This window comes from Physeter macrocephalus, chromosome 18 (genome assembly GCF_002837175.3).
Source record: "Physeter macrocephalus isolate SW-GA chromosome 18, ASM283717v5, whole genome shotgun sequence".
In the NCBI taxonomy this organism is placed as follows: Eukaryota; Metazoa; Chordata; class Mammalia; order Artiodactyla; family Physeteridae; genus Physeter; species Physeter macrocephalus.
This window is the reverse complement of record NC_041231.1, coordinates 85242906-85260199: the sequence shown is the minus strand read 5'-3', so window position 1 is coordinate 85260199 and position 17294 is coordinate 85242906. Positions and strand designations below refer to the sequence as shown.

Genomic DNA, 17294 nt, shown 5'->3' with positions numbered 1-17294 from the left:
TATTAATGCTTCCAATCTATGAACACAGGATATCTTTCCGTTTACTTCTATTGTCTTCAATTTCGTTCATTAATGTCTTAGAGTTTTCAGAGTATAAGTCTTTCACCTCCTTGGTTAAGTTTATTCCTAATTATTTTATTCTTTTTGATGCGCTTGTAAACGGGATTGTTTTCTTGCTTTCTCTTTCTGAGAGTTCATTCCCACTCATGTTTAATTAACAAAATATTTTACTTGATTGCTTTTTTCTGATAATAAAGTAACATCAACTATCTCAGAATAACACCACAAAGAAAGCAAAAGGCCCTCCAACACCTTTCCTCCCAACATAACCACTGTCATCAGCTCGGTGAATGCTCTAAAAGGTTACTTTTCATGAACCTGCTTTTTTAAACAAAAAATTAGATTCTACTCTTATGTAACTTCTTTATTTTCTTTTTTTTCCCAGCCAGTTTCTTTATTTTTCTTTTTTCTTTTTTTGATTTTAACATGTTCTTGCAACTTTACTGAAATCATGAATATCCCAGAGTCATTTACCATTTTAAAAAATCAATTTAATGCTATCAAAAGGTGATATTCACATTAATCCTGTTTGTCTTCACGTCACTGTCATGAGCCTTCATTCCAGGTGCCGTAAACAAAGAGGGCCAGCACCACGTGGGCGGCGACCACTGCAACAATAACAGCATAAATATAGCTGTCCCTATTGGACATCCCAAAGGCACCTTCAAAAACATAGTATTTATCGTGAAATATAACCCAGCAGGTACAGTGATCTTTAAAGCTGTGAGGAACAGGAGCATCTCCAGAGTGAATGCTAATGAACTCTCATTTCTGAAGCCGGGTGGCTGCAGTGTGTTCAGTGACGCTTTATCAAGGCGCTCCGTGCCCGCAGCAGGTGCTCAGAAGCGGGCTGGCCTCAGTGGCTGTGCTCAGTCGGCTTGGGCGACAGGTCAGTCCAGGCGGGCTGCACTGGAAGTGCCTGCGAGCTCAGACTGACCGGCCTACTATCCACTTCCTAATTGCAAAATCCACCAACACTTTTCAGCCCTTATCTGATGTGGTCTCTCAGCCGCCTGTGACCCTGGATGTCACTTCCTCCTGTCACTCTCCTGTTTGGGAGCTGACTCCTCTCCCCTGCCTCCCAGACTGGCTCCAGTACCCCAGCCGTGACTATTGGGTTTTCTGAGTCACTTCCTCGAGCCCTACCCTCTGCTCGTTCTCCAGGTGTTGCCTGGAAACACCCACTCACCTCTGGACTTCTCTCATTACCCTCCTAGCTCCCATCATCTGTCCTCCACACAGCTGCTTTTTCAACACAAGTCTGATCATTTTACTGCCCTGCCTGAGATTCCTTCAATGAGACCTTCCCCAATGCCTTCAAAAATAGTCCATTTCTCCACCTGGCTCCTCTGAGAAACGAACCTGACCAGGATTTGGAATCAGAAAAATCTGGATTGACATTTCTCACTCAACAACATACCAGCAGTGTAAATTTAGGGAAGCTGTGTAACTTCTAAGTCTCTCTCTCTCTCATCGGTAACACAGGAAAGCAAGACTAAGGAATATGGCTGAGAGTCAAGAGTTTAATGTTAGTAAATACCCAGAATGCAAGGGCAGAGAGGAGCGCTCTAAAAATCGATATGCTCTGATTCAGCCTATGCTTTCCTACCCTCAGTCAGATTTTCAGATCTCCCTGTGATTCCCAGAAGGCCACTCTAGCTGCCCAGTTGCCTGGAGTGCCCTTTTCCCCCTCTGGTTTGTCTGCCCAAGACCCTGTCTATCTTCCAACATTATTGAATTTCAGCCACTTCCTCTCAAGCCTTTCTGCACCTCTGAATGTAGAATTCACATCCTCCTTTGGAAAGTCCCTGACATTCTACTGTGATAGCATCTTTAATATTTTATTGCACTAATCTGCTCACTCAATTGTGTTTTTTTTCTTTTTTCTTAAACCAAACTGACACCCTTTAGACGAGATTTTATTCATCTTTTCATCCCTCGAACCAAGCACAAAATAGTTCATCAGTAGTGGGGGGTTGCCAATACCAATTCGTTATAAAACTCATTTCCCCCTCTGCTCAGTTCCTGCCATGATGTAGGACTAAGTGTAGGGATTAAGTTTCAGGCTGAAGTGTGGTGGCAGAGGATTTGGAGTAATGTTACTTATGGCCTTACCTTCTCTCAGCTTTGGCAACCTTGTCTCCCCAGGCCTCTGTTGCCGGGCTGCAGGAAGCGCTCACAAAGGGCTTCACAGAGGCCACGGTTTGGGGGAGGGTGTGCTTGGGGTGAAGCGGAGAGGGTGGACACAGGTGAGTGGCCCCAGAACTCAGCGCCCCCGTGAGGCACGGTCAGGCCTTGGGGCGGTGGGGGCGGGGCACCTGGCCTCGGTTTCCCCAGGGGGCAAGCCTCTCGCTTCAGGGTTGGGGATCGGGCATGGAGGGGGTATGTGCAGCAGCACCAGCAGGAACCGGCCAGGGCCCGGCTCGCTCATCTAGCCCTGAGGCAGGGCGAGCCCCACTGCCCGACCCGGCTCCCCGTGGCGAATCCCAGGGAGGCTCCCACTGGGCCATAGCTGCTTGAGAGACGGGACTTTTCCTTTTCCTTGAATCCCTTTGGATTAAATCTAGTCAGAGCCAGGCTTCTGCCCTACCCTGATGGACAGAGGTGCTTTGGTTCATCCTGACTGGATTAATGAATTTAAATTGTTCTTCCGGGGCTTCCCTGGTGGCGCAGTGGTTAAACATCCACCTGCCAATGCAGGGGACACGGGTTCCAGCCCTGGTACGGGAAGATCCCACATGCCGCGGAGCAACTAAGCCCGTACACCACAGCTACTGAGCCCGTGTGACACAACTACTGAAGCCTGCGTGCCTGGAGCCTGTGCTCCGCAACAAGAGAAGCCACCGCAATGAGAAGCCCCCGGCAACTAGGGAAAGCCCGCACACAGCCACGGAAGACACAACGCAGCCAATAAATAAATAAATAAAATCTATTTTTGGAAAAAAAGTTTAAAAAATAAATTGTTCTTCCTCGGTCACCATGGGATTATGACTGTTTTTATGCTACGACACCTCTTCACCAGTTAAATATTATGCTTTTAAAAATCTACTTTCAGGACTTCCCTGGTACTGCAGTGGTTAAGAATCTGCCTGCCAATGCAGGGGACACAGGTTCGATCCCTGGTCTGGGAAGATTCCCACCTGCCTCGGAGCAACTAAGCCCCTGCGCCACAACTACTGAGCCTGCGCTCTAGAGCCCGGGAGCAACGACTACTGAGCCCATGTGCCACAACTACTGAAGCCCGGGCGCTCTAGGGCCCGTGCTCCACAACAAGAGAAGCCACCACAATGAGAAGCCCGGCACCGCAACGAAGAGTAGCCCCCGCTCGCCGCAACTAGAGAAAGTCCACAGGCAGCAACAAAGACCCAATGCAGCCAAAAATAAACAAAAAATTTTTAAAAATTTAAAAATCTACTTTCATGTCTGATTTCCTAACCTCTGACTAGCCCCAACTTCCATTCTCAGTTGCTGGAGCATTTGAAGATTCATGGGTGTTTTTCTGGTTTTGTTTCAAATTTGTTTGTGGTAAAATACACACAACATAAAATATACCATTTTAACCATTTATAAGTGTACCACTCAGTGGCATTAAGTACATTCACATTGTTGTGCAACCGTCACAAACTTTTGTATGTATTCAATAAAAAATTTAAAGTATAAAAGTAATATGTGCTACTTGTTATAGGTAAATGCTCCAAAAATTTATAAACGAAAAGTTAGCAAATGTATTCTGTTTCTACCACCAAGAGGTAACCACATTAACAGTCTGCCGTGTAACCCCTCCAGATGTTTCTTTAATGACCATACAGGCAGATGTCCACATGTTTGACGGTTTTATTTTTTGCTTTTACAGGGATGGGATAACGCTGTTCATAATAGTCTGCAACTCACAGACATTCCTCTGTACATATAGATCAAACTCCTTCTTTTTAATAACTGCATAATAGTCCATGATATGGATGCATCACAATTTATCTAGTCTTTCACTGGATGGACATTTGAGTTGTTTCCAGTTCAGCACAACAAATAAAGCTACAATAAACATCCTTACATGTTCTTAACCTGCTACCTCCATAGGAGATATTCCCCACCTCGGACTGCTGGGTCAGGGGGTGGCAGGTATTTTCCTTTACATTGTCAGATTACGTTCACAAACAATGGAAGCAGTTTCCAGTCCCCACGGTTTCCATTCTCAAGAATACCCCTGCCCCTGTATCTTTATCAGCTGTAGATGTTATGGCTAATCGGTTGAGTGACCTTTCATGGGTTCGCAGACCATTTGGAATTGTAATTAAAGATTTTAATGAGGCCATTAATGAACTGCCAAGTTTATCTCTGCCTCAAAGAGACTTCGGCTTCCCTATTAATTCAGCCAGGATCAGTGCTGCTTGGTTTCTCAATAGTCAGGTTCTGAGGCTGGCTATGGCCGTGGTACCCCTGCGGAACACCACGGAATGTAGTCAAGGGCTGTGAGGGTTTGGAAGAAGGCTGGACCTAGGAGAAGTGTGGGTGGGCAGTGGTGACCAGTAGTACCCAAAAGTCCTGGGCCTATGTCCTTGGGGAGTGGTCTCTTCACCCCACCTGTCTGCCTTGTTCTGGAATGAGCTTGCTCATCTTTCAGGAAGACTGAAAGGAATTCAGTCAGAAAGACATTATTTACCTGTGTGCAGATATGAATTCCAGTAAAGAGAGTTCTGGAACCTGTCATACCCTATGTGTCAGCTGCATCCAGGTCACCTTCCCTGAAGTACCCCTGTCCTCCCTCCAAGGATGGGGATGACACCTAATTTTAACACAGAAGGAGATTATTACAATCTTCTCTAGTGCCCTCGTTCCCCCCAGACAGTAAACTCTTTGAGAGCAGGAGCTGTCTTACTCATTTTCTTATCCCCAGAGACAAGGACAGCTCCTGGCACTCAATAGGCACTCAGTTGTGAAGCGAACTGGTTGGTGTGGGAAAAGGTAAAAGGTGGAAAGGCAGAGATCCCAGGAGAAGAAGGGTCCATGAAGGGCAAAAGCAATTTCATCTTCCTTCCTCCCCAGCTCTAGCCATTGTGGAGAGGCGGAGAGGAAGGGGTGCTGGGTAAATCAGAGGGGGTGATTTCAATTCTTTGAGGAAGGCATGGGGGAGGGGTGGGAGGGATGCTCTCCACTGTTTTAGTGCAGATCCAGCTGATGCATTATCCCCAGTCTCACCACCTATTCAAATTCTTCCCCCTTCTTTGGGGTCCTGAGATGGGATAATGGAAACAGGGCAGGCTTGGAGGCTGAAGTCCTGGGTATCCATCCAGCTTTGCTCCCGGGTGATGTTGTAGACTGATTAGTAAGCTCTGGACTCTCAGGTATAGATGTCTGAAATGGAAGGTTCCTCTTCACAGGAACATTGTGAAGATTAAAGGAGAGTCTATCTAAAGTTCCTGGCAAAGAGTACATATGCTACAAAGAAGCAAGCTACATCCCCCCTCAATCCCAGCCTCTGCCCACCAAACCCTCATGCTTCCTCTGGCCACATTGATCTCTCTCTTTCATGAAATCATATGAGTCACAAAATGTTGGCTTGCAGATATGTAGGATCTGATATCATTACCCTGTGGTTGTGGCATGTTTGTTTTACTCTCTTCTCTTAGACAAGGTGTGGAGGTGCCAGATAGCAGGGGTTTTTTTTGTTTTTGTTTTTGTTTTTTATGCGGTACACGGGCCTCTCACTGTTGTGGCCTCTCCCGTTGCGGAGCACAGGCTCCGGACGCGCAGGCTCAGCAGCCATGGCTCACGGGCCCAGCCGCTCCGCGGCATGTGGGATCTTCTTCCCGGACCGGGGCACGAACCCGTGTCCCCTGCATCGGCAGGCGGACTCTCAACCACTGCGCCACCAGGGAAGCCCGATAGCAGGGGGTTTGAGCTCTTCTGCTCCTCTTCTCTCTGGCCTAGTTTGGGTGCTTGTCAGGTGTCTCATGTCATCAGTCATGAATCTGCCCTGAAAAAGCTGTTTGTGCAGCCTCTTCACTCTCTCAGGGTTTCAGCCCCATGCAGATGGTATTTGGTAGATTGAAAACAGGCTGTGGGAGGGGTCCGAAGAGCAGGCGCTCTTAATGAGCTCAGCAGATAATCATTTGATTAAATTAGTCATATCTTTATAGGGATAACAGGGCAGAATATTTGACTTTCAGACTGTTAAAACTTGAAGTGGTCCCTACCTTCAAAGAGTCTACAGTTGAAGGAAGGTAGATAAATGTTTTAAAAGACACACAATAATACCAAGTCACATTCTGAAGAAGCTAAAGAAGACACAAAAATGGAGAATTCCATTGTATTTGTATTGAATTAACCAGCCCCCTACTGATGGATTTTTGGTTGTTTCCAGTTTTTGCCTTTGCAGTGCTGTGGTAGATGTCTTCATACATCTTGCCTTCGATTATCTTATTTTTATTATTAATATTAACAATTTGGGGGAATTCCCTGGCGGTCCAGTGGTTAGGACTCCACGTGTCCACCGCCAGGGGCTGGGTTTGATCCCTGGTGAGGGAAGTAAGATCCCGCATGCCATGCAGCGTAGCCAAAAGGAAACAAAACAAAAACATTAACATTGTTTTTGTTAGAAACATTTTTAAATTGAGGTATGATGTACATATAGTGAAATGAACAGAACTTTAGTGAATCAATCGATGAAATTTAACAAAGACATGCAGCCATGTCACCCACACCCCTATCAAAATATAGAATATTCCCTTCACCCTAGAACGTTCCCTTTACTCCCTTTCATTTAGTCCCCCTTCCCCAACCAAGCATCCACTGATCTGGTGACTATCACCACAGAGTAGTTTTTTTTTTTTGGGGGGTATGTGGGCCTCTCACTGCTGTGGCCTCTCCCGTTGCGGAGCACAGGCTCCGGATGCGCAGGCTCAGCGGCCATGGGTCACGGGCCTAGCTGCTCCATGGCATGTGGGATCTTCCCAGACCGGGGCACAAACCCGTGTCCCCTGCATCGGCAGGTGGATTCTCAACCACTGCGTCACCAGGGAAGCCCCACAGAGTAGTTTTGCCTGTTTTAAAACTTGATACAAATGCACTCACAGAGTATGGTCTTCTCTGTGTCTGGCTTTTTGCCTTTGGCATAATATCTATGTGATCCATCCATGTTGTTGTTGTTGTAGTATGTATCAGTAGTTCTTCATTTAATTGCTGAGTAGTAGTCCATTGAAGATTGGGCCACAGTTTTTAGCTATTTAAGGGTATTCTCAGTTTTTGGCTACTACAAATAAAGCAACTACTAACATTCTTGTACATGGTTTCTATAGACATATATCTTGATTTCTCTCTTTTTAAAAAAAAAATATTTATTTATTTAATTTATTTATTTTTGGCTGCGTTGGGTCTTCGTTGCTGTGCGCAGGCTTTCTCTAGTTGCGGCGAGCGTGGGCTACTCTTTGTTGAGATGCACAGGCTTCTCATTGCGGTGGCTTCTCTTGTTGCGGAGCACAGGCTCTAGGCGCACAGGCTTCAGTAGCTGTGGCACGTGGGTTCAGTAGTTGTTGCTTGTGGGCTCTAGAGCACAGGCTCAGTAGTTGTGGCGCGCAGGCTTAGTTGCTCCGAGGCATATGGGATTTTCCTGGACCAGGGCTTGAACCTGTGTGCCCTGCATTGGCAGGCGGATTCTTAACCACTGCGCCACCAGGGAAGCCCTATCTTGATTTCTCTTGAGTAAATACCAAGGAATGTACATGCTGGTCATTGATTCCTTGTTGTTTTACTTTATTTGAAGATCCAAAACTAATTTCCAAAGTAATCATTTTATATTCCTATAGGCAATGGATAAGAGTTCGGGTTGTTCCACATCCTTGCCAACATTTATAGTTATTAATCTTTTTACTGTTAGCTTTTCTGATGGGTGTAATGGTTTCTAACTGTGGTTTCAAAGTTTTGACTTTGTATTTTCCCGATTGATGCTGAGAACATTTTCATATATGCATTGTCCATTCATGTATCTTCCCTTTGTAAAGTGCCTATTTAAATCTTTTACTCAGTTTTGTTGTTGTTGTTGTTTGTCTTTTTATTATCAAGTCATAGCAGTTGTTTATATACTCTGGATACAAATCCTTTGTCAGATACATGTATTGCAAACATTCTAAAAAAGGAGTTTCTTTTTTAAAAGAAAAAAATTCTTCTGGAAAGCAAAATCTCCGATTTTTCAAACATTATTGAGAATAATGGCCCAGATTGTGAGGTTCTAGCCCACAGGAACTTCACATTATTGTCTTTGTATTCAGAAAGTAGGCCAAAGTACTTAATTTCTCTGAGGGACCCAGGAGCTATTGGAGAATTCATTCTTCAGGTTGTGAAAGCTATTTCAGAAGATCCCTCTGAAGATTGTGGAAAGAACTACATAAATGTTAATTTGCTTTCCCTAAGCTTTGGATTCAAAGAATGCTCAGAATCCAGCCCTGCCTCCCAGTCCGGCTCCCCCCCACCCCCACCGCAAGAGTTTGACACCCAAGGCCGATTTGTGCCCTGGTCCTTCCTTCTTCTTTCTTTCTTGGTTCTATTCACTTCATTCTGGCTTCTGCTCCCATTCCTCAAGGAAGTCTCTTCTGGTCAAGATTATTAACATAGTACTGTTAATCCTAATGGAGATGTCTATGTCCTCATCTTTCTTTACCTCTCAGCAGCTTTCCCCATACTTGACAACTCTTTCTTTTTATTTATTTTGCTCAGTTCTTTTGGATTTACTTCACAAATTTTTTACAAAGTAGTTCTAGTTGGAAGAAAAGAATAGAGAATTATAAGAAAGCTTTATGGAGGCACAATGCAGGTTTGTAGATTTGTAATATTTTAATATCATTTGCTATATGTGGTATACATAGTAAACAGTAGAAACATATGCAGACAGTCTTCATTTTGCGTGGTTTTGATATGCATGTGTTTCAGTTAACATTTTCCTGGCCAGGATGGCGTGTGTGTGTGTGTGTGTGTGTGTGTGTGTGTGTGTGTGTGTGTGTCTTGAATTTGGTGTATGCTCTTTTTACTAAGGATTTTAAAAATCCTCATTAGGTATGTTTTAAGACTGTATAAATTGTTTCTTGCTAAATGTATAATTCTGTAGCATACTTTTTCAGTTAACATTGTATATGAGATGAATCCACGTTTATACAAAGAGTTCATTTGTTTTCATTGCTGGATAGTAGCCATGGTACGAATATACCACAATTTCTCTCTCTTTTTCCTCGTCATTGACTTTTAGTTTGTTTTTATCACAGACATGGCTGCCTGCAGTGAACATTTTTGGGTATCTCTCCTTGGTCCCTTGTGTGTCCCGCTAGGATATGTTTGTAGGAGTGGAATTATTGCACTTCTTTACTACGAGATGCCAAATTGTTCTCCGAAGTGATTGTATTAATATATATGTATACTCTGCCCACCCCCCCACGCGCCCTTGTGACATACAGTTCTAGTTTTCTTCTTACCACCCTGGCTGCTCCTTCTCAATCTCCTTTGCCACCTCCTTTTGCTGTAAATTTTGGCATGTTTAAGAGCTTTAACTGGGCTTCTTATTCTGTTCTTACTGCTTTCTTAATTGCTCTAGTTTCACCCAGTCACAGGATTTTAAATATCATCTATACACAGATGGCTCCCAAATATGTATCTCTACATATTTTCATAGTTTAAAAAATAATCGTGCCGAAATTGGTACTCAAATATATTGCAGATCGGATTGTAAATTGGTAATGTTTTTATGAAGGACAATATGGCAATCTCTGTGCAAATTTTTATTTTTTTAATTAATTATTTTTTGATTAATTTATTTATTTGGCTGCGTTGGGTCTTTGATGCTGTGCGGGGGACATATATACACTATTATGTATAAAATAGATAACTAATAAGAACATGTTGTATAAAAAAATAAATAAAATAAAATTCAAATATTCAAAAAAAGAAAAAAAGCATTGCATATCTATACAATAAAGTACCATAAGAATTTAAAAAAAAAAAAAAGGGACTTCCCTGGGGGTCCAGTGGTTAAGACTCTGAGCTCCCACTGTAGGGGGCAGGAATTTGATCCCTGGTCAGGGAACTAAGATCCCACATCCTCATGGTGAGGTTAAAAAAAAAAAAAAAAAAAAAAGGACATAGGAAGTTTTTTGTTTTTTTTTTTTAATTAATTAATACTTGGCTGCGGTGGCTTCTCTTGTTGTGGAGCACGGGCTCTAGGCACGCGGGCTTCAGTAGTTGTGGCCCACGGCCTTAGTTGCTCCGCGGCATGTGGGATCTTCCCGGACCAGGGATTGAACTCATCTCCCCTGCAGTTGCAGGCAGATTTGTAACCACTGCACCACCAGGAAAGTCCCTGCATTTACTTTCTTTACATATCTTTCAATCATTAAAAGGTAAAATAAGGGCATGATTAGTTAACAAATGCAAGTTGTTTGGTCAAGAAACTGACTGTTTTATTTTATTATTGTTTTCTTGGCCGCGTAGTGTGGCTTGCGAGATCTTAGTTCCCTGACCAGGGGTCGAAACTGGGCCCACAGCAGTGAAAGCGCCAAGTCTTAACCACTGGCCGCCAGGGAATTCCCATTTAAAAATTTTATTTTATTATTTTTATTATTATTATTACTGACCAAATCTTGATTTAAGCAGGAAAGCACAATCTACAGGGCATTTTTTTGGTGGTTGGACACAACACTTGTAGTTTCAGCAATCTCAGGACGCCCTCTAGTGTCCATGTGGGCTCAAGGTCTCAATAATTAGAAGATCAATCACTTTGGAGTTTCACCTAGGACACCTGATTGAAGCCATTTACCAACACTTCAGGGCTCTCATTATTGGCCCATTCTGTTATCCTTCAAGTTTGCCCATGCCTGTCAGACTATGTCACCCTATCTTTGGATCAGAAAGTGTGATCAGAGCCCCTCTGTCACATCGTAGGCCCAAACAGCTGAGGTATGGTGGAGGAAGGCTTGGGGGTCAATGTGCTGAGCGGTGAGGAAGGGCCTGAGGGTGTAGGAGCCAGTCTGGGGAGCTGCAGCAGCCCCAGGTGCTGAGCATAGAGCACTGCCTCTGGATCACCCTCTCTGACCTCCACGTCTGGTCCCTACCTGTCTGTCTGCCATTCCTGTGACCCCAAGGCAATCAAACACTGGATCACCGCTGTGGGAGTGGGGTTCCAGGGTCAGTCAGGGGTGGTCTGGTTTATCCGATATGGTCTCTCATAGAGATAGGGAATTGAAACAGGAAACTACAAGCCAAGAATGGCTGGGAGATTTTCCAAACCCTTTAGTTGGAACACAGAGCTCACTGAGGTTTGCTTTTGGAATCTTCTCACCTGTCTTCTCCTCTCACCAGGCATTTCCTTCCCCTCTCCAAAGCCCATCTAGTAGAACATTATCTTTCAGGACTGCCTTCCAGATCAGCCAAGCCCAAATCGCCAGATAACTTGTGTCTTGGATCCACACGCTCAACTGCAACCCTGAGGGTAAGTTCAGTGAAATTTAGATTATCCCGTTGGGATGAGTCACTTGGGGGTGTGTGTGGGGGGAGCACTTTATTGGCCTTAACATTACGAAAGTTATCTTTGCATTTGTAAATAGAAGCCTGCTTGATGTGGGAAGAGGGGAGGGAAAATATCATTTTAGTATGTGTAGCAGTCTTCAGGAGAAAAACTACAGACAGCTCCAGAAATGCCAGGACCCACACTCAGTGACAGAGTGACCCACTCATCTGTCACCCAGGTGGTGCCCAGGTGGGCTTCCCAGGAGGTCCAGTGTCATTTAAGTTTCAAGGCCAACAATTTTTGGAGAATCCAGGCCACACATTCAGTATCTCAGGGACTCAGATTCTCAAGCTGTGAAAATGAAAGAATCCATGCTACTTTCTCAGGTGTGGTGAAATTAAAATTACATAACAATCAGTAATCTATAATTGATGGTATTCTTAGTGTTGCCTTTATTGCTCAGCCAACTCCCAAACCCAAGAATGGATCAAGGATTGTGGAGGAAGAGTTCATTTCTTCCCTCTGGAGGACCATCAGTAGGGATTTCTGCCCTGTGGAGTCCAAAGGAGAGATGTTGCTTCAAGCTGAGTTGGGAAAGGAGACTTGGATTTTTTCATTAAAATTTCATTTTGCACGTTTTAATACTTCATAATAAGTACTTTAGCCTATTAAAAAAGTAAAGCTTGCTCAGTCACAGACAACATATAAAAATGTATAGAAGCAGAAAGATGGGAAACCATCTGGTATCTCCACTGGGAGGATCATGGTGAGCCCTTTGACTGGCCCTTCGTTCCCACCAGCTGCTTCTCATGTATTCGTGTGTCTGTCCATACAGGACTGCATAGCTGTAGTTAGCTGTAGTCATACATTATGAATTATTTTGAATCTTGTTTTTGAAAACATTATTATTATCAATAAGCAACTTTATATATGATATTACAAACTCTCCTTAAACACTGCTTTTACCAGCTCTATACTATTTCCAAAAAAAAAAGGATATACCTGCTCTTCTGTATCATTTTTTACCATTACAAATAAAATCTGATTAATATTCTTTTTATTTTATTTTATTTTTGGCCACACTGTGAGGCTTGTAAGGTCTTAGTTCCCTGACCAGGGATCGTACTCAGGCCACAGCAGTGAAAGCACCTAGTCTTTTTATTTATTTATTTATTTATTTATTTATTTATTTATTTATTTATTTATTTATGGCTGTGTTGGGTCTTTGTCGCTGAGCGTGGGCTTTCTCTAGTTGTGGAGAGCAGGGGCTACTCTTTGTTGCAGTGCGCAGGCTTCTTGTGGTGGCTTCTCTTGTTGCGGAGCACGGGCTCTGGCGCAAGGGCTTCAGTAGTTGTGGCTCGTGGGCTCTAGAGCTCAGGCTCAGTAGTTGTGGTACACAGGCTTAGTTGCTCCACGGCATGTGGGATCTCCCTGGACCAGAGATAGAACCCATGTCCTCTGCATTGGCAGGCAGATTCTTAACCACTGCGCCACCACAGAAGTCCCTGATTCATATTCTTATGTTTAGGGAGTTCCCTAGTGGTCTGGTGGTTAGGATTTGGAGCTCTCACTGCAGAGGCCCAGGTTCAATCCCTGGTCAGGGAACTGTGATCCTGCAAGTCACCTGGCGTGGCCAAAAATTTTAAAAAATAAAATTCTTATACCTAAATATCCTTCTATATTTTATTTTAAAATCATAGATTTGTTGAATAAAAATTACTGGGTCAAACGGCATGAACATTTTTAAGGCTTGTCATACATGTTTTCAAATTGCTTTTCAAAAGCACTATGCCAGCTTATATTCAACCCATATTTACTGAGCCTCTACTATGTACTGGGACTGTTCTACATGCTAGAGATACAAGTGGTGACAAGTAGACAAGGTTCTTGTTTTAAAGAACATATATTTCAATGATACAGATGACAAAAGCAATTATTCTGCTACCAGTGATAATTGTTCTGGAGAAAAATATGGCTGGGCTAGAAGACTGGTGGTGGCAACGGCAGGGCAAATATCTCAGAGAGTTTGCTGGACATGATGTTTCTGAGGACTTGACCTTGGGACACTGGACCTGAATGGAGGGGGGGAGCACCCATGTGAGTCTCTGGGGAGGAGGTGCACTTGCGGAGTCACAGCAGGGACAGGAGCCCTGGGACAGGACTGGGCAGTGTCAGAGGCCCATGTGAGTAGATGAGTGAGCCAGGCTGCCAGTGGTGGGCTGAGGCCAGGGTGGCCAGAAGGGCCCTGTCATGAGGGGCTTGTAGGCAGTGGTAAGGGACTAGGATTTCATTCTGCCTAAGAAAGGAAGACACTGCAGTGTTCCGTGGGATGTGGTGGTGAGGATGTGCTCTAACTCAAAATTTAAAACTTCATGTCATCTGTTACGTGGGTAACAGACAGCAGGGCATGAGAGCCAGCAGGGAGCCCACCTGGAAGGCTAGCCTGTTTACTATTGTGGGGAGGATGGTTCTAGGATGGAAGCAGTAGAGCTGTGAGAAGTGACTGGATTTAATGTAGATACATTTTAAAGATGGCGTGAGCAGTAAGTCAGTGAAGAACCACACATTTATTTACTTATCTTAATTCCACACTTGATTCCAGGTGGCTTACTGCAACAAACTCAGTGTAATATACATGAATTATTTAAAAAGCAATACAAAAATATAAATTTTTTTTTTTTCCGGTACCTGGGCCTCTCACTGTTGTGGCCTCTCCAGTTGTGGAGCACAGTCTCCCGACGCGCAGGCCCAGCAGCCATGGCTCACGGGCCCAGCCGCTCCGCGGCATGTGGGATCTTCCCGGACCGGGGCACGAACCCGTGTCCCCTGCATCGGCAGGCGGACTCTCAACCACTGCGCCACCAGGGAAGCCCAAAAATATAAATTTTAAATGTTGAGACTGGGTTCAAGTTAGAACATTACTAGGCAAGCTGGAATATCTGAAACATTTGTTGAAATGGAGTTTACTGTTTACCTAGCCATGGATTTCATTGGCTCAAAATCTCTTATGATTATTGCCTAAAAGAGCCACGGGTGCAGCCATAGCTCAGGGTCAGTCCCTTGTTTCCTGCTTCTGGTTCTATACTTAGAGTAAAGCAAATTAATTCCAAGATGTTCAAAGATTAAATTAGCATCTACAAAGTCATTGAGTCAATGTAAAAACCTCAGGAATTCAAGGAGATTATACAGTTTTTCCCAGAAATGACTTCACTGTGTGCTGCTGAAGAGATAGTGTCCTTTCTGGGGGCCCCAAGATGTAGGGGCTATCGAGCTATAGCCCTAAATAGAGTTGTTCTTTCTACCTAATAGGTCCCACAAAGCCTTACAGCCAACTTCAGTGATGTCATCTGAACTAGGATTTGGGTTTTCTGATGTTGGTTCTATTTGAGCATTTGTGTGGGCTTAAAAGTGTGATGAAGGTTTCCTTGCAATGATATTTCTTTGAGGGAATTTGACATCCACCCTTGGTGGCTCTGACTTCCCTGACCAGTCCCTGGAGGGAATGGACTGTCCTGCACCGCTTTTCAGTATCCCTTTGCGTAGGAGTGATCCGTAGAATTGGAGTCACAGGGTCCCCCCATCTCACCCTCCTCCCGAATGCAGAGTCCTTTAAGCCTTTTTTGTGGGGGAGGGGGGGTGTTTGCAGTCTGCTGATCTGTTGAGTGTCATTGTCCCATTCCCAGAAATAAAGGCACATGTGACCATAACACCAAAGTCTTGAATGTAGTGCCAAGGTGGGAAGGTTTCCTAAATTTTGACTCTCCATTTACACCAGTGGTTCCCAACTTGGGTACCCGAGATTTACACAGAGAGAGAGCTGGAGGGGGTGGTGTGGGATGTCTAGAGGCGGAGCCACAGGTGCCCTTCAGGGTTTCTCTCAGTGGCCTTTGCCTCTCTTTTTTCCTGCGGTTCAGAGAAGTTTGTACTCCAGGAGAAGTCTTTTGAAAAGGGTGAGAGATATTCAGGGATGGCTCTGGGGAGGGAAAAGGATGAGGAGTAGAGACAAAGCAGAGTGCAGCTGGGAGAGAGGTGGAGTCTGGCAGGAGAGGGGGCTGGCCTGAGGGCAGCAGGTCTGGAGCCCAGCAGTTCACTGTGTGGAGTCCTAAAGCAAGTGAGGAATGGGGAGAGTGCAGACCTTCTCTTGGCCAGAAAAATCAGAATTTGACTTTGTTTTGTTTTTGTGTTTTATCAGGATGAATTGGTAAACCAGTCAGAGTGGGAGACTAGGAGCCTACTTTTCTTTTTTTGAATTTTTGAATTTGTTTTCATTTATTTTTTATACAGCAGGTTCTTATTAGTTATCTATTTTATACTTATTAGTGTATAGATGTCAATCCCAATCTCCCAGTTCATCCCCCCACCACCACCCGCCCCACTTTCCCCCCTTGGTGTCCATACGTTTGTTCTCTACATCTGTGTCTCTATTTCTGCCCTGCAAACCGCTTTGTCAGTACCATTTTAGGAGCCTGCTTTTCAAAGGAAAAAAGTTACAGTCTCCTCCCAGTTTAAGCTCATCAGAAATCGCCAGGAGTGACCCAGGTCTCTGCACCAGCCGTGCCTCCCAGGACCGCGTTGTCCCCTCCAACGCCAACAGGAAGGGAAGCAGGGATGGGTGTGGAGGCTTTGGGTCCTCCCTACCACGATTTCTTCCTCTCCAGTTATTGTCTGAGTTTCCTGAGTTTTCTTGCCTCCCCGCCACCATCCCAACCCTTCCTTCCTTCCTTCCTTCCTTCTTTTATTTTGGCCACACCGCGCTTCTTGCAGGATCTTAGTTCCCCCACTGGGATTGAACCCGGGCCCTCGGCAGTGAGAAGTCGGAGTCCTAGCCACTGGACCGCCAGCGAATTCTCAGTTTCTCTGCGTCCTCTCCTTGAGCCACTGCCAACCCACGAGCCAGAGAGAGCATCGCCCACATGGGCTGGATGCTCTGACCGAGACACTGCCATTGCCCAGCATTCTTGAAACTTTACATCAGAAAGTCAGTGTCTTGTTCCTCAGACTCGCTCTGAAAGCCTTTATCTTTTCTCAAGAACAAATCGAGGCTCAAGGAATAAGGTTTGCCCCGACCTTTTCTCGGCTGGAGGACGCTATGGCACCACGGGTTTGGAACGTGGGTTGAGTATAAATGTGACGGGATCCCTTGTGTCGCCACTGATTTGCGCTTCTTTTTATTAGAGTCCGAGCCTCTTATAAATGTTTGTTTATATTCCGTGTACTCCACTAAAAACATCCCTTTGCAAAGCACTTTGAAAGATTCAGGGCTATGAAAATGTGAAGGATTATCCCAAAATACAGTTTCTGGTGTTGGATTTTAGTTAACATTTTGGTGTTTAAAAATCTGTAACTTATTGACTTTGGGGCTTAATGTCATGATATTTTTAAGTGGAAATATTCACTCCCTACACAATACAAATCCAAATTTACACTAAAAGAAGATTCCAACATTTCAGATAAATTTTAAGCCACGAATTATCTCACTCCCTGGAGATACCACTGTCAGAACTTTGATGAGCAATCTTCCAGGGTTTCATCTATTTAAAATATATATTTTGGGGACTCCCCTGGTGGTCCAGTGGGTAAGACTCCGAACTCCCAATGCAGGAGGCCCGGGTTCCATCCCTGGTCAGGGAACCAGATTCAACATGCCACAACTAAGAGTTCGCATGTTGCAACTAAGCCCTGGTGCAACCAAATAAATTAAAATAAATTTTTAAATAAATAAGATATATATTTTGTAAATGGTGTTAGT

The 17294-nt window shown here is 44.4% G+C and overlaps 1 pseudogene; it reads right to left on the bottom strand.

Moving 5' to 3' along the window:
• Nucleotides 1-579: 579 nt before the first annotated feature.
• Nucleotides 580-2491, bottom strand: LOC102985802 (vacuolar ATPase assembly integral membrane protein VMA21-like; annotated as a pseudogene).
• Nucleotides 2492-17294: the final 14803 nt, after the last annotated feature.